The 13659-nt window shown below is 41.7% G+C and overlaps 1 long non-coding RNA gene across 5 annotated transcripts; it reads right to left on the bottom strand.

Moving 5' to 3' along the window:
• Positions 1 to 2117: 2117 nt before the first annotated feature.
• On the bottom strand, positions 2118 to 5709 carry LOC109786387 (uncharacterized). 5 transcript variants are annotated; one of them, XR_012189199.1, is made up of 7 exons: positions 5426 to 5709; positions 5279 to 5335; positions 4399 to 4508; positions 3981 to 4039; positions 3362 to 3555; positions 3110 to 3247; positions 2118 to 2369 (listed from the first exon to the last, which is right to left on the bottom strand). It is a non-coding gene; the product is annotated as an uncharacterized lncRNA (long non-coding RNA). The 5 variants fall into 5 exon arrangements; XR_012189201.1 differs by having other exon boundaries at positions 4399 to 4470; XR_012189200.1 differs by having other exon boundaries at positions 5411 to 5431.
• Between the last annotated feature and the right edge of the window lie 7950 nt (positions 5710 to 13659).

Raw genomic sequence — 13659 nt, 5'->3', positions numbered from 1 at the left:
AAATTGAATCTTTGTTTAAAGAGTTTGAAGATTTTGATGATTCAGTTTATAGACCTGAAAATTTTGCCATACTTAAATATTGCTATGAGAATTATGAATTCAATTCCGATATTGATGATTTTATTGAGAGAGTCTCCGCTGTCTAAGAAGAGACTAATATTTTGCAGGAGTCTATGGAAGAAGAAATTGATGAAACTGTGAGCTCATTAGATGAAAAAGATGATGAGGAGAGTGAAGAACAAAAGGAGGAAGATCGGATTGATCACCCGTGCCCACCTTCTAATGAGAGTAACTCTTCAACTCATACATTGTTTAATTTCCCTTCGTGCTTACCGAAGGATGAATGCTATGGTCATTGTTATGATCCCGTTGATTCTTTTGAAATATCCCTTTTTGATGATGCTTGCTATGCTTGTGGCCAAGATGCCAATATGAATTATGCTTATGGAGATGAACTTGCTATAGTTCCTTATGTTAAACATGAAATTGTTGCTATTGCACCCACACATGATAGTCCTATTATCTTTTTGAATTCTCCCGACTACACTATATCGGAGAAGTTTGCCCTTATTAAGGATTATATTGATGGGTTGCCTTTTACCGTTGCACATGATGATTTTGATGAATATAATATGCATGTGCTTGCTGCTCTTACTTGCAATTATGATGAGAGAGGAACTATATCTCCACCTCTCTATGTTTCCCACATGATAAAATTGCAAGAAATTGTTTATACTATGCATTGGCCTTTACTATGTGTGCATGAATTGTTCTTATATGGCATGCCGATGCATAGGAAGAGAGTTAGACTTCGTCATTACATGATATATGTTACTTTGTGCTCACTACTAAATTACAAATCATTGTTAATTAAAATTGGCTTTGATATACCTTGGGATCCGGGTGGATCCATTACTTGAGCACTATATGCCTAGCTTAATGGCTTTAAAGAAAGCGCTGCCACGGAGACAACCAGAAGTTTTAGAGAGTCATTTATTTCTGTTGTGTGCTTTTATAAATTTTAAAAATAAAAATATTGTGCCGAGGTTTGCCTTTAGGATGTTTTAGACTACTTGTTGGTTTGTGCGGTGGAGGACAGAAACTTTGGCTGTAGTGCGCGATTTTACATTTTTTACTGGAACGTCAAATGGTTCTGAAACTTTTTGCACTGTCTTTCTATGCAAATTGTTTATTTTTACTAATTTCGGAAGAATTTTTTGAGCACCAGAGGTATGGTGAATGTTCAGATTATTACAGACTATCCTGTTTAAGACAGATTCTGTTTTTGATGCATAGTTTGCTTGTTTTGATGAAACTATCGATTTCTATCAGTGGATTAAGCCATGGAAAATTTATATTACAGTAGCTACAATGCAAAAACAAAATATGAATTGGTTTGCAACAGTACTTAGAGTAGTGATTTGCTTTATTATACTAACGGATCTTACCGAGTTTTCTGTTGAGTTTTGTGTGGATGAAGTGTTCGAAGATCGAGGAGGTCTCGATGTGAGGAGAAGGAGGAGAGGCAAGAGTTCAAGCTTAGGGATGCCCAAGGAACCCCAAGTAAATATTCAAGAAGACTCAAGCGTCTAAGCCTGGGGATGCCCCGGAAGGCATCCCATCTTTCTTCAACAAGTATCGGTATGTTTTCGAATTCGTTTCGTTCATGCGATATGTGCAAAACTTGGAGCGTCTTTTGCATTTAGTTTTCACTTTTATTTTATGCACCATGCTGGTATGAGATGGTCCATGGTTGATTTATAGAACTAGTGGACCTGTTGCGCCAAATGGCGCAGAGGCACGCTAAAGCCATGTTCGCGATGAAAACAAATTCCATGGTTTAATCCTCTTTAATAGGAAACACGGTGGAATGTTGTGTATAATGATATGAATATACATGGGTTAACTTAATAGTATAGAGTCTAAGTAAAAAAAGATGCCTTGGTATGAAAAAAAATATAATTGTCTTCTAAAATCTATACAATGAGTGTTTTGAAAAGGTTTGTCTTTTTCGTTAAAAATAGGTTTTAGCAACCACTTAGGTGTAGAGTCCTATTTAAACTATGGTAGGACTTTAAAAAAAGAAACACGTATTTCTGGCGTGTGTTACAAAATCACCTGCCTGGCAGCTTATCCAAGGCAAACTACTTATCAGTAGTAGAGGAACCGGGGCGTTTTCACCATTATTACACATATATGAAACATAGCATCGATATGATATTTGCGGCTGGAAGTGTGCATCAGCCATAGCAGACAAACAGATGTAGTAATTGACGATCTTACAGATCATTGGAATCTTCGCTTCAGCGTCCATCACTGTTGAAGATCATATCATCTATCTGGCTCCTCATGGTAGCTTCTATTCAGTCCTTTGAAAAATACAAAAACATAAGAACCATGAGCTGAAGACATGGGCTAGTTTTAGTTTGCCAAAATCACATTTAGAGTTAATGGTAGTACTGGAATCATGCCTCTTAGTTTCTTACCTAGACTGGTCATTGTCCAGGTATTACATATAAGTATCCATACTTCAGTGCATGTTTTTTTTAGTTTGGGCAGATTTGATGGCATGCATGGGTGGACATCATAAGCCTAAAACCAATGGCATTAGCACGATTATAACATGCCGGTGGTTCTCTGAACCGTGAACAACCAGCTGCAAGGATCGTAACTATATTTTTTTCTATTCAGGCAATTGTTATGGTCTCATTTCTATTCAGTTTAGCTCATATGACCTCATATTCACTTAATTCCATTATCCCCAAAAGTTTCTGAGCCCCTTGTCAAATTTGTAAAGGATATATGCAGAAATAATACAGCAAAGGGAAGAACCAGTGGCAGCTAAACTGAATACACGAGAAATCGAGAAACCATGCTTGTATACGTTTTCTGGATCCAGCTATACAGGATTAAAATCATCATATATTCCAATCAACCAAGCTTCTAAATCATTATATATACTACCAAGATATTAGCGTTTCTTGTACAAAATTGCATACATACATTTCTATTGACATGTCATTCAACATGCAATAGTATTCTCACATAAGAACTGGCATAAGCTTCTAAATTCAGCATGACAATAGTATTTACCAATCAAAACACCTACCCACAATACACTTCTTCCACATTCAGCTAAAAGCTTAGCTTAACAAAATGGAGAACTGGTCTGAAAGTGAATGTCAGCATGTCGGTTCTGACTTCTTAGACTAATCTGAAGTGCACGTCCTCCACAACCTCCTCTGTCCTGCAAATCACACACACAAAAAAGCAAAGCAAGAAGGCCTATGAAGCAGCACACTGAAAAGCACCAAGCCTAAGACCAGGAACAAACAACCGCAAATTTAGAAAGCACACTCACGGTTTTTATGTGAGGAAGCACAAGAGTAACCTAAAACCATTTTTCACAACAAATGCACAGAGCAGAACGAAAGAAGAAAAGACAACAGCTCACAACTTCTATGCCAATTTTTGCTTCACGGACATGCGGACGCCGTCCGTTTTCATGCCTACACAGTCGGTACCATGGGTTATCAACCTCTCGAGCCTGTTCTGCTGCAAGATACCAACAAGATCAATTTAGTGTCAGATCAGTTTTATTATATATCTTTTAAGTGTTCCAGAATAGTCTTTTCAATTCAACCAGTTTTACAGTTGAATATGTTCCTCTGTTAAGACGTATGAAGGTTTGAGAAGAAGTCCATTGCAACCTGATGCACAGCCATATAACCATGGTTCTTGGAATCAGCTTGAATGTAGCAGTTCCAATACATGTGCATATATCTATATATTTCTCGGTTTTTACTTGCGAAGGAGTTAGCCATCTTATTTATTTCAGATCTCATGTTTATCTTTAACAACTTGCTTTTATGGAATTTCTGTTTTGTTGTAACCAATTTTACCCTTACCTTGGCAGGGTGTTTTGTGTGAATACACATATGATGTTCTTGAATAGGTTAAACCAAGTCAGAGAAGCTCACCTTACGTGATGAATAGCATCCACCGTGTAGCTTTATCAAGGGTACTATTCGACGCCAGACTGTAAAGCATAAACACATGTTACTACATTTAAATCTATGTCGTTGAATAATAAGCAAGTGGTAAAAATTAAGGAAAATATATAACACCCTCTGCCAAGGATTCCAAAAACTAAAAGAAAAGAATGCCCAATATGGCTCTTCTCTATGCGTATCTTATATTTCCTATATGAAGCCATTGTCAAAATTATGACATGTCCCATTATTTTAATGTAGGGTGAGTGCACTGCTTGTCTCCTTTACAAAAGTTAAACTGATAATATTATCCTTCCTAAGTGAACTCCATGAATCATATAAGCCTTGCTAAGTAACGTTTTAGAAGCAAACATGAGGAAAATGCTTGGGAACTGGAAAAAATTACCTTCAGCAAAAATCAATGTTTCAGTATCCGTGTTGATTCTTGTACACTGAGATTTACAAATTCTGGGACATTCTGTGAATAAATCATCCATACCCAGGATATATCAAATACTTCCACATGAAAATGAAGGAGAAAAACATGTCACGAATCATTCATTCATTGAGCTTAAAATATGATAGATGGTGACAGATGTCAGTCAGATTGACAGTCAATAATAGGCAATTCCATCGACACCCACTGTTGTCGGGACAATCAAATTAAAATTGCATACTATCAGAAAACTAACAAAGCTTGAGGGCCTCTTAAATACGAAGAAAGGAAATGTGCAGAGAGGCCATATATACTGATTAAGAAAACTAATTTTTTTAACAACCAGACTCCTTAATTCAACGACGAGGAGGTGGGGGCATCATCATGGGATTTGGGCTCAGGAGCAGTAGGGCTGCAGGGGCTCATGTAGGATCAAAAGTTCAAAACAAACAAAAGACTTTCTTGCATGTTTTACTGTTTGATTATTCGGTAACTATGAAGTAATTCAAAATCTAAAAGCAAGCTGATGTATATGGTTGCTATAGTATGTATTTCCATGCTCCATTTGCTCGCTGCACCTGCAAATCCAAACTTGGCATTCACATAAATTTTCTTTCTTTCTTCCCTACAGATTCTTCTACCAGCAAAAGAACTCATAGAAATAACCGTCTTATTTAGTATAGAGGCCATTCACCTAAGCTTCAAATGCAAGACCGAGGACGAAAACAGGCAAGATCAACAAGAGGACTAACACTCGGCAGAAAGAAGAAAAACTGAAGAAAAAGTACTCATTACCACCCAGGCATTTCATCAAATAGCTTACAGACAAGTACGGGAAGAGCCATTTAACCTCAGCGTTGAAGGCAAAAACTCGTGGAAAGGGGATTGCGGATGAGAGAGCATAAACCTGCACATGAACAAACCCAAGGCAGCAAGGCTAAATACCGTGAGGAACATAATAGAGCGGGCAAGGAACCAGAACCTTGACTGGACGAACCGAGGCAGCAGAGTAGTGCCGCAGATGATGGCGTGGACGGGGTGTGTTCCTCCGCGTGGAACCAGCTCGGTCAACTCATCGCATCTAGCCGCTGCTGCCGTTCACACCGCTGACGTCGACGGCAAGGAGGAAGAGGCTGGCAAAGGAGGCAGAGCAGGGCGGAGTCCAGCAACGAGGGAGGAGACCGGTGGCACAGAAGAGAGAGAGGAGGATGCGGGCGGAGGAGGCGAAGCCAGGCAAGGTGGGGAAGGACGGGAGGAGGAGCGCGGCGGCTGTGTGGTTCTTGCGGGATGGGTCGCACGGCTGGGGATGGGTTCTTCCTTTCTGCGCGCACGTCCTCGGCGGCGCAGAAGGCGCGGAAGAAAAGGAGAAGCCGCCCATGCCATCTCCTCTCTCTCTCTCAACCCTAGACGCTGACGTGTGGGGCCTGTAGCCAACACGGCCTACCCGGCATAGTGCGCGGGCGGGTGTGTATGCGCTGGGCAGGTGCGTGCGCGTGAGTCCATCTTCTCTCTCCTTTGTACAACCCCAGACAGCGGTCGCGAACGAAAACACACCCATTGGCTGACCCGTGGGACTATCAGTCAACGCGACCCACCTGTCACAATGCACGGGCGGGCGTGTTTGCGTGCGGTGTATGCGTGTCAGTACATCTGTCTCTTCTATTTTCAATCCCAAACTGCCCGCGCGCACGACGCGCGGCGCCCAAGGAGAGGCTCGCTCGCACCCATGCAAGTCTTGCGCACCCAGCCAATAAGAAGACCAATCGAGCCCACCAGTCATGGACGTTCAAAATTTGACGGGTGGTGAAATCTGGCACAACCTAGATCCAACGGCTCAGACTACACAGTTGACCGAAAATAGCTGCATCGAACAGCCAACGAAGCTCCAAATCGAGGGAGCTCCCTGGTGCCAAGTTGCCCAGGATCCTTATATGTTAAAATACTCTTTGCACTTCACTTATATCTTTTGAGTATGTCTTTATAGAATGCTTCATGTGCTTCACTTATATCATTTGAAGTTTGGATTGCGTGTTTCTTTTCACATAGAAAACCGCCATTTGTAGAATGCTCTTTTGCTTCACTTATATTTGTTAGAGCGTGGGCATATTTTTTGTAGAAAGAATTAAACTCTCTTGCTTCACTTATATCTATTTAGAGAAATGACAGGAACTGGTCATTCACATGGTTAGTCATAAAATCCTACATAAAACTTGTAGATCATTGAATATGATATGTTTGATTCCTTGCAATAGTTTTGCGATATAAAGATGGTGATATTAGAGTCATGCTAGTGGGTAGTTGTGGATTGTAGAAATACTTGTGTTGAAGTTTGTGATTCCCGTAGCATGCACGTATGGTGAACCGTTATGTAACGAAGTTGGAGCATGAGGTATTTATTGTTTGTCTTCCTTATGAGTGGCGGTCGGGGACGAACGATGGTTTTTTCCTACCAATCTATCCCCCTAGGAGCATGCGCGTAGTACTTTGTTTCGATGACTAATAGATTTTTGCAATAAGTATGTGAGTTCTTTATGACTAATGTTGAGTCCATGGATTATACGCACTTTCACCATTCCATCATTGCTAGCCTCTTCGGTACCGTGCATTGCCCTTTCTCACCTTGAGAGTTGGTGCAAACTTCGCCGGTGCATCCAAACCCCGTGATACGATACGCTCTATCACACATAAGCCTCCTTATATCTTCCTCAAAACAGCCACCATACCTACCTATTATGGCATTTCCATAGCCATTCCGAGATATATTGCCATGCAAATCATCATCATATACATGACTTGAGCATTTATTGTCATATTGCTTTGCATGATCATAAGATAGCTAGCATGATGTTTTCATGGCTTGTCCGTTTTTTGATGTCATTGCTACGCTAGATCATTGCACATCCCGGTACACCGCCGGAGGCATTCATATAGAGTCATATCTTTGTTCTAGCATCGAGTTGTAATATTGAGTTGTAAGTAAATAAAAGTGTGATGATCATCATTATTAGAGCATTACCCCATTGAGGAAAGGATGATGGAGACTATGATTCACCCACAAGTCGGGATGAGACTCCGGATAAAAAAATAAAAGAGGCCAAAGAAGCCCAAATAAAAAAAGAGGCCAAAGAAGCCCACCAAATAAACAAAAAAAACAAAAAATGAGAGAAAAAGAGAGAGGGGGCAATGTTACTATCCTTTTACCACACTTGTGCTTCAGAGTAGCACCATGTTCTTCATATAGAGAGTCTCTTGAGTTATCACTTTCATATACTAGTGGGAATTTCATTATAGAACTTGGCTTGTATATTCCGATGATGGGCTTCCTCAAATGCCCGAGGTCTTCATGAGCAAGCAAGTTGGATGCACACCCACTTAGTTTCCAGTTTGAGCTTTCATACACTTATAGCTCTTAGTGCATCCGTTGCATGGCAATCCCTACTCCTCACATTGACATCAATTGATGGGTATCTCCATAGCCCGTTGATTAGCCGCGTCGATGTGAGACTTTCTCCTTTGTGCCTTCTCCACACAACCTCCATCATCATATTCTATTCCACCTATAGTGTTATGTCCATGGCTCACGCTCATGTATTGCGTGAAAGTTGAAAAGGTTTGAGAACGTCAAAAGTATGAAACAATTGCTTGGCTTGTCATCGGGGTTGTGCATGATTTGAATGATTTCTGTGGTGAAGATGGAGCATAGCCAGACTATATGATTTTGTAGGGATAACTTTCTTTGGCCATGTTATTTTGAAAAGACATGATTGCTTTATTAGTATGCTTGAAGTATTATTGTCTTAATGTCAAATGATAGACTATTGCTTTGAATCACCCGTGTCTTAATATTCATGCCATGATTAGATTACATGATCAAGATTATGCTAGGTAGCATTCCACATAAAAAATTATCTTTTTATCATTTACCTACTCGAGGATGAGCAGCAATTAAACTTGGGGATGCTGATACGTCTCCGTCGTATCTATAATTTTTGATTGTTCCATGCCAATATTCTACAACTTTTACATAATTTTGGCAACTTTTTATACTATTTTTGGAACTAACATATTGATCTAGTGCCTAGTGCCAGTTCCTATTTGTTGCATGTTTTTTTTCGCAGAAAATCCATATCAAACGGAGTCCAAACGGAATAAAAACTGATGGAGATTTTTTTTTGGAATATATTTGATCTTTGGGAAGTGGAATCATCGCGAGACGATGCCTGAGGGGGGCACGAGGCAGGGGCGTGCCCCAGGGGGGCAGGCGCGCCCCTGACCCTCGTGGACACCCCGTAAGGCGGTTGTTGCCCTTCTTTCACCGCAAGAAAGCTAATATCCGGATAAAAATCATGTTCAAATTTCAATCCAATCGGAGTTATGGATCTCCGGTTATAAAAGAAACAGTGAAAGGGCAGAATCCAGAACGCAGAAACAGAGAGAGACAGATCCAATCTCGGAGGGGCTCTCGCCCCTCCCATGCCATGGAGACCAAGGAACAGAGGGGAAACCCTTCTCCCATCTAGGGAGAAGGTCAAGGAAGAAGAAGGGGGGCTCTCTCCCCCTCGCTTCCGGTGGCACCGGAGTGCCGCCGGGGCCATCATCGTCACCGCGATCTACACCAACACCTCCATCATCTTCACCAACATCTCCATCACCTTCCCCCATCTATCTATAGCGGTCCACTCTCCCGCAACATGTTGTACCCTCTACTTGAACATGGTGCTTTATGCTTCATATTATTATCCAATGATGTGTTGCCATCCTATGATGTCTGAGTAGATTTTCGTTGTCCTATCGGTAATTGGTGAATTGCTATGATTGGTTTAACTTGCTTGTGGTTATGTTGCTGTCCTTTGGTGCCCATCATATGAGCGCGCACGTGGATCACACCATAGGGTTAGTTGTATGTTGATAGGACTATGTATTGGAGGGCAAGAGTGATAGAAGCTTCAACCTAGCATAGAAATTGATGCATACGGGATTGAAGGGGGACCAATATATCTTAATGCTATGGTTGGGTTTTACCTTAATGAACGTTAGTAGTTGCGGATGCTTGCTAATAGTTCCAATCATAAGTGCATAGAATTCCAAGTCAGGGATGACATGCTAGCAGTGGCCTCTCCCACATAAAACTTGCTATCGGTCTAGTAAAGTAGTCAATTGCTTAGGGACAATTTCGCAACTCCTACCACCACTTTTCCACACTCGCTATACTAACTTTATTGCTTCTTTATCTAAACAGCCCCTAGTTTTTATTTACGTGCTCTTTATATTCTTGCAAACCTATCCCACAACACCTACAAAGTACTTCTAGTTTCATACTTGTTCTAGGTAAAGCGAATGTCAAGCGTGCGTAGAGTTGTATCGGTGGTCGATAGAACTTGAGGGAATATTTGTTCTACCTTTAGCTCCTCGTTGGGTTCGACACTCTTACTTATCGAAAGAGGCTACAATTGATCCCCTATACTTGTGGGTTATCAGGATGTAATAAAAACTTTCATATAAAGAGCATTGAATAGATGAGAAGTTTGATTCCTTGCATTTGTTTTGAGATATAAAGATGGTGATATTAGAGTCATGCTAGTGAGTAATTGTGGATTGGTAGAAATACTTGTGTTAAAGTTTGTGATTCTCGTAGCATGCACATATGGTGAACCGTTATGTGATGAAGCCGGAGCATGATTTATTTTTTGATTGTCTTCCTTATGAGTGGCAGTCGGGGACGAGCGGTGGTATTTTCCTACCAATCTATCCCCCTAGGAGCATGCGTGTAGTACTTTGTTTTGATGGCTAATATATTTTTGCAATAAGTATGTGAGTTTTTTATGACTAATGTTGAGTCCATGGATTATACGCACTCTCACCCTTCCACCACTGCTAGCCTCTCTAGTACCGCGCAACTTTCGCTAGTGCATTAAACCCACCATATACCCTTCCTCAAAACAGCCACCATACCTACCTATTATGGCATTTCCATAGCCATTCCGAGATATATTGTCATGCAACTTCCGCCGTTCCGTTTATTATGACACGCACCATCATTGTCATATTGCTTTGCATGATCATGTAGTTGGCATAGTATTTGTGGCAAAGCCACCGTTCATAATTTTTATACATGTCACTCTTGATCATAGCACATCCTGGTACACCGCCAGAGGCATTCATCTAGAGTCGTATTTTGTTCTAGAATCGAGTTGTAATTCTTGAGTTGTAAGTAAATAAAAGTCGGATGAGCGTCATTATTAGAGCATTGTCCCATGTGAGGACAGGATGATGGAGGCTATGATTCCCCCACAAGTCGGGATGAGGCTTCGGACGAAAAATAAAATAAAATAAAAAAGGAAAAAAAGAAAAAAATGAGAGAAAAGAGAGAAGGGACAATGTTACTATCCTTTTCCCACACTTGTGCTTCAAAGTAGCACCATGATGTTCATGATAGAGAGTCTCCTATTTTGTCACTTTCATATACTAGCGGGAATTTTTCATTGTATAGAACTTTGGCTTGTATATTGCAATGATGGGCTTCCTCAAATTGCCCTAGGTCTTCGTGAGCAAGCAAGTTGGATGCACACCCACTTAGTTTCTTTTTTGAGCTTTCATACACTTATAGCTCTATTGCGTCCGTTGCATGGCAATCCCTACTCACTTGCATCGATATCAATTAATGGGTATCTCCATAGCCCATTAATTTGCCTAGTTGATGTGAGACTTTCTCCTTCCTTTTTGTTTTCTCCACAACCACCATATTCTATTCCACCTATAGTGCTATATCCATGGCCCATGCTCATGTATTGCGTGAAAGTTGAAAGAGTTTGAGAACATCAAAAGTATGAAACAATTGATTGGCTTGTCATCGGGGTTGTGCATGTTGAAATACTTTGTGTGATGAAGATGGAGCATAGCCAGATGTTGGGAATCGTTGCATGGAAAACAAAAAAATTCTACGCACATGCAATAATCTATCCATGGAGATGCATAGCAATGAGGGGGAGAGTGTGTATACGTTCCCTCGAGGACCGTAAGCGGAAGCGTTTATTCAACGCGGCTGATGTAGTCATACACCTTCACGATCCGCCCGATCAAGTACCGAACGCACGACACCTCCGCGTTTTGCACACGTTCAGCTCGGTGTCGTCCTCGCCATCTTGATCCAGCAAGCGGGGCGAGATGGTAGATGAGTTCCGTCAGCATAACGGCGAGGTGACGACGGTGGTGAAGCAATCCCGCATGGCTTTGCCTAAGCACTGCGACAATCTAGAGCGGAGGAGTAAACTAGAGGCGGAGGGGTGCCAACACATGGCGTGGAATAATCTATATCTTGTGTGGCACCCCTCCCCACATATATATAGGTGTGGGAGGGGAGGAGGCAGCCCTAGGGCGCCTCCAACAAGGGCCGGCGGCCACCCTAGGGTGTTCCTAGTGGTGCGGCCCCCTTCCATATAATGCACAAGGGAGAAGGAAAGGGGGGAGGCGTCCCTTCTATCTCCTTTCTCCCTTCCGGAGATATGGTAGGAGGAGGTGGCGCCTCCCCCTTCCATCTAATTGGGCGTGGCTGCCATAGGGGGGGCGCACCAACCCATGTGGGCTGGTGTGTTCCCTCTACATGGCCCAATAAGGCCCAATACTCTCCCGATGCCTCCGGAACCCCTTCTGGTATTCCGATAACTTTCTGGTGCATTCCGAAACCATTCCAGAGACCAAATAGCATCGTCCTATATATCAATCTTTACCTCCAGACCATTCCGGAGCTCCTCGTCATGTCCTTGATCTCATCCGGGACTCCGAACAACATTCGGTCACAAAAACACATAACTCATATAATACCAAATCGACATCGAACGTTAAGCGTGCGGACCCTACGGGTTCGAGAACTATGTAGGCATGACCGAGACAACTCTCTGGTCAATAACCAATAGTGGAACCTGGATGCCCATATTGGATCCTACATATTCTACGAAGATCTTTATCGGTCGAACCGTTATGACAACATACGTAATTCCCTTTGCCCATCGGTATGTTCTTGCCCGAGATTCGATCGTTGGTATCTTCATACCTAGTTCAATCTCATTACCAGCAAGTCTCTTTACTCGTTCTGTAATACATCACCTCGTGACTAACTCCTTAGTCGTTTGCTTGCAAGCTTATGATGTGTATTACCGAGAGGGCCCAGAGATACCTCTCCGATACTCGGAGTGACAAATCCTAATCTTGATCTATGCCAACTCAACAGACACCTTTGGAGATACCTCTAGGGCATCTTAATAATCACCCAGCTATGTTGTGACGTTTGATAGCACACAAGGCATTCCTCCGGTATCCGGGAGTTGCATAATCTCATAGTCGAAGGAATATGTATTTGACATGAAGAAAGCAATAGCAATAAAACTGAACGATCATTATGCTAAGCTAACGAATGGGTCTTGTCCATCACATCATTCTCCTAATGATGTGATCCCGTTATCAAATGACAACTCGTGTCCATGGTTAGAAAACCTTAACCATCTTTGATCAACGAGCTAGTCTAGTAGAGGCTTACTAGGGACACTATGTTTGTTTATGTATTCACACATGTATCAAGGTTTCCGATTAATACAATTCTAGCATGAATAATAAAACTTTATCATGAATAAGGAAATATAAAACAACAACTTTATTATTGCCTCTAGGGCATATTTCCTTCAGTCTCCCACTTGCACTAGAGTCAATAATCTAGTTCACATCGCCATGTGATTTAACACCAATAGTTCACATCGTCATGTGATTAACACCCATAGTTCACATCGCCATGTGACCAACACCCAAAGGGGTTACTGGAGTCAATAATCTAGTTCACATCGCCATGTGATTAACACCCAAAGAGTACTAAGGTGTGATCATGTTTTGCTTGTGAGAGAAGTTTAGTCAACGGGTCTGTCACATTCAGATCTGTATGTATATTTGCAAATTTCTATGTATACAATGCTCTGCATGGAGCTACTCTAGCTAATTGCTCCCACTTTCAATACGTATCCGGATTGAGACTCAGAGTCATCTGGATCAGTGTCAAAGCTTGCATCGACGTAACCCTTTACGACGAACTCTTTATCACCTCCATAATCGAGAAACATTTCCTTAGTCCTCTTAGGTAACTAAGGATAATTTTGACCGATGTCCAGTGATCCACTCCTGGATCACTATTGTACCCCTTGCCAAACTCATGGCAAGGTACACACTAGGTCTGGTACACAGCATGGC

Source organism: Aegilops tauschii, chromosome 7, assembly GCF_002575655.3.
Source record: "Aegilops tauschii subsp. strangulata cultivar AL8/78 chromosome 7, Aet v6.0, whole genome shotgun sequence".
In the NCBI taxonomy this organism is placed as follows: Eukaryota; Viridiplantae; Streptophyta; class Magnoliopsida; order Poales; family Poaceae; genus Aegilops; species Aegilops tauschii.
The sequence above is the reverse complement of the archived record's forward strand: the minus strand, read 5'-3'. Positions and strand labels throughout refer to the sequence as shown.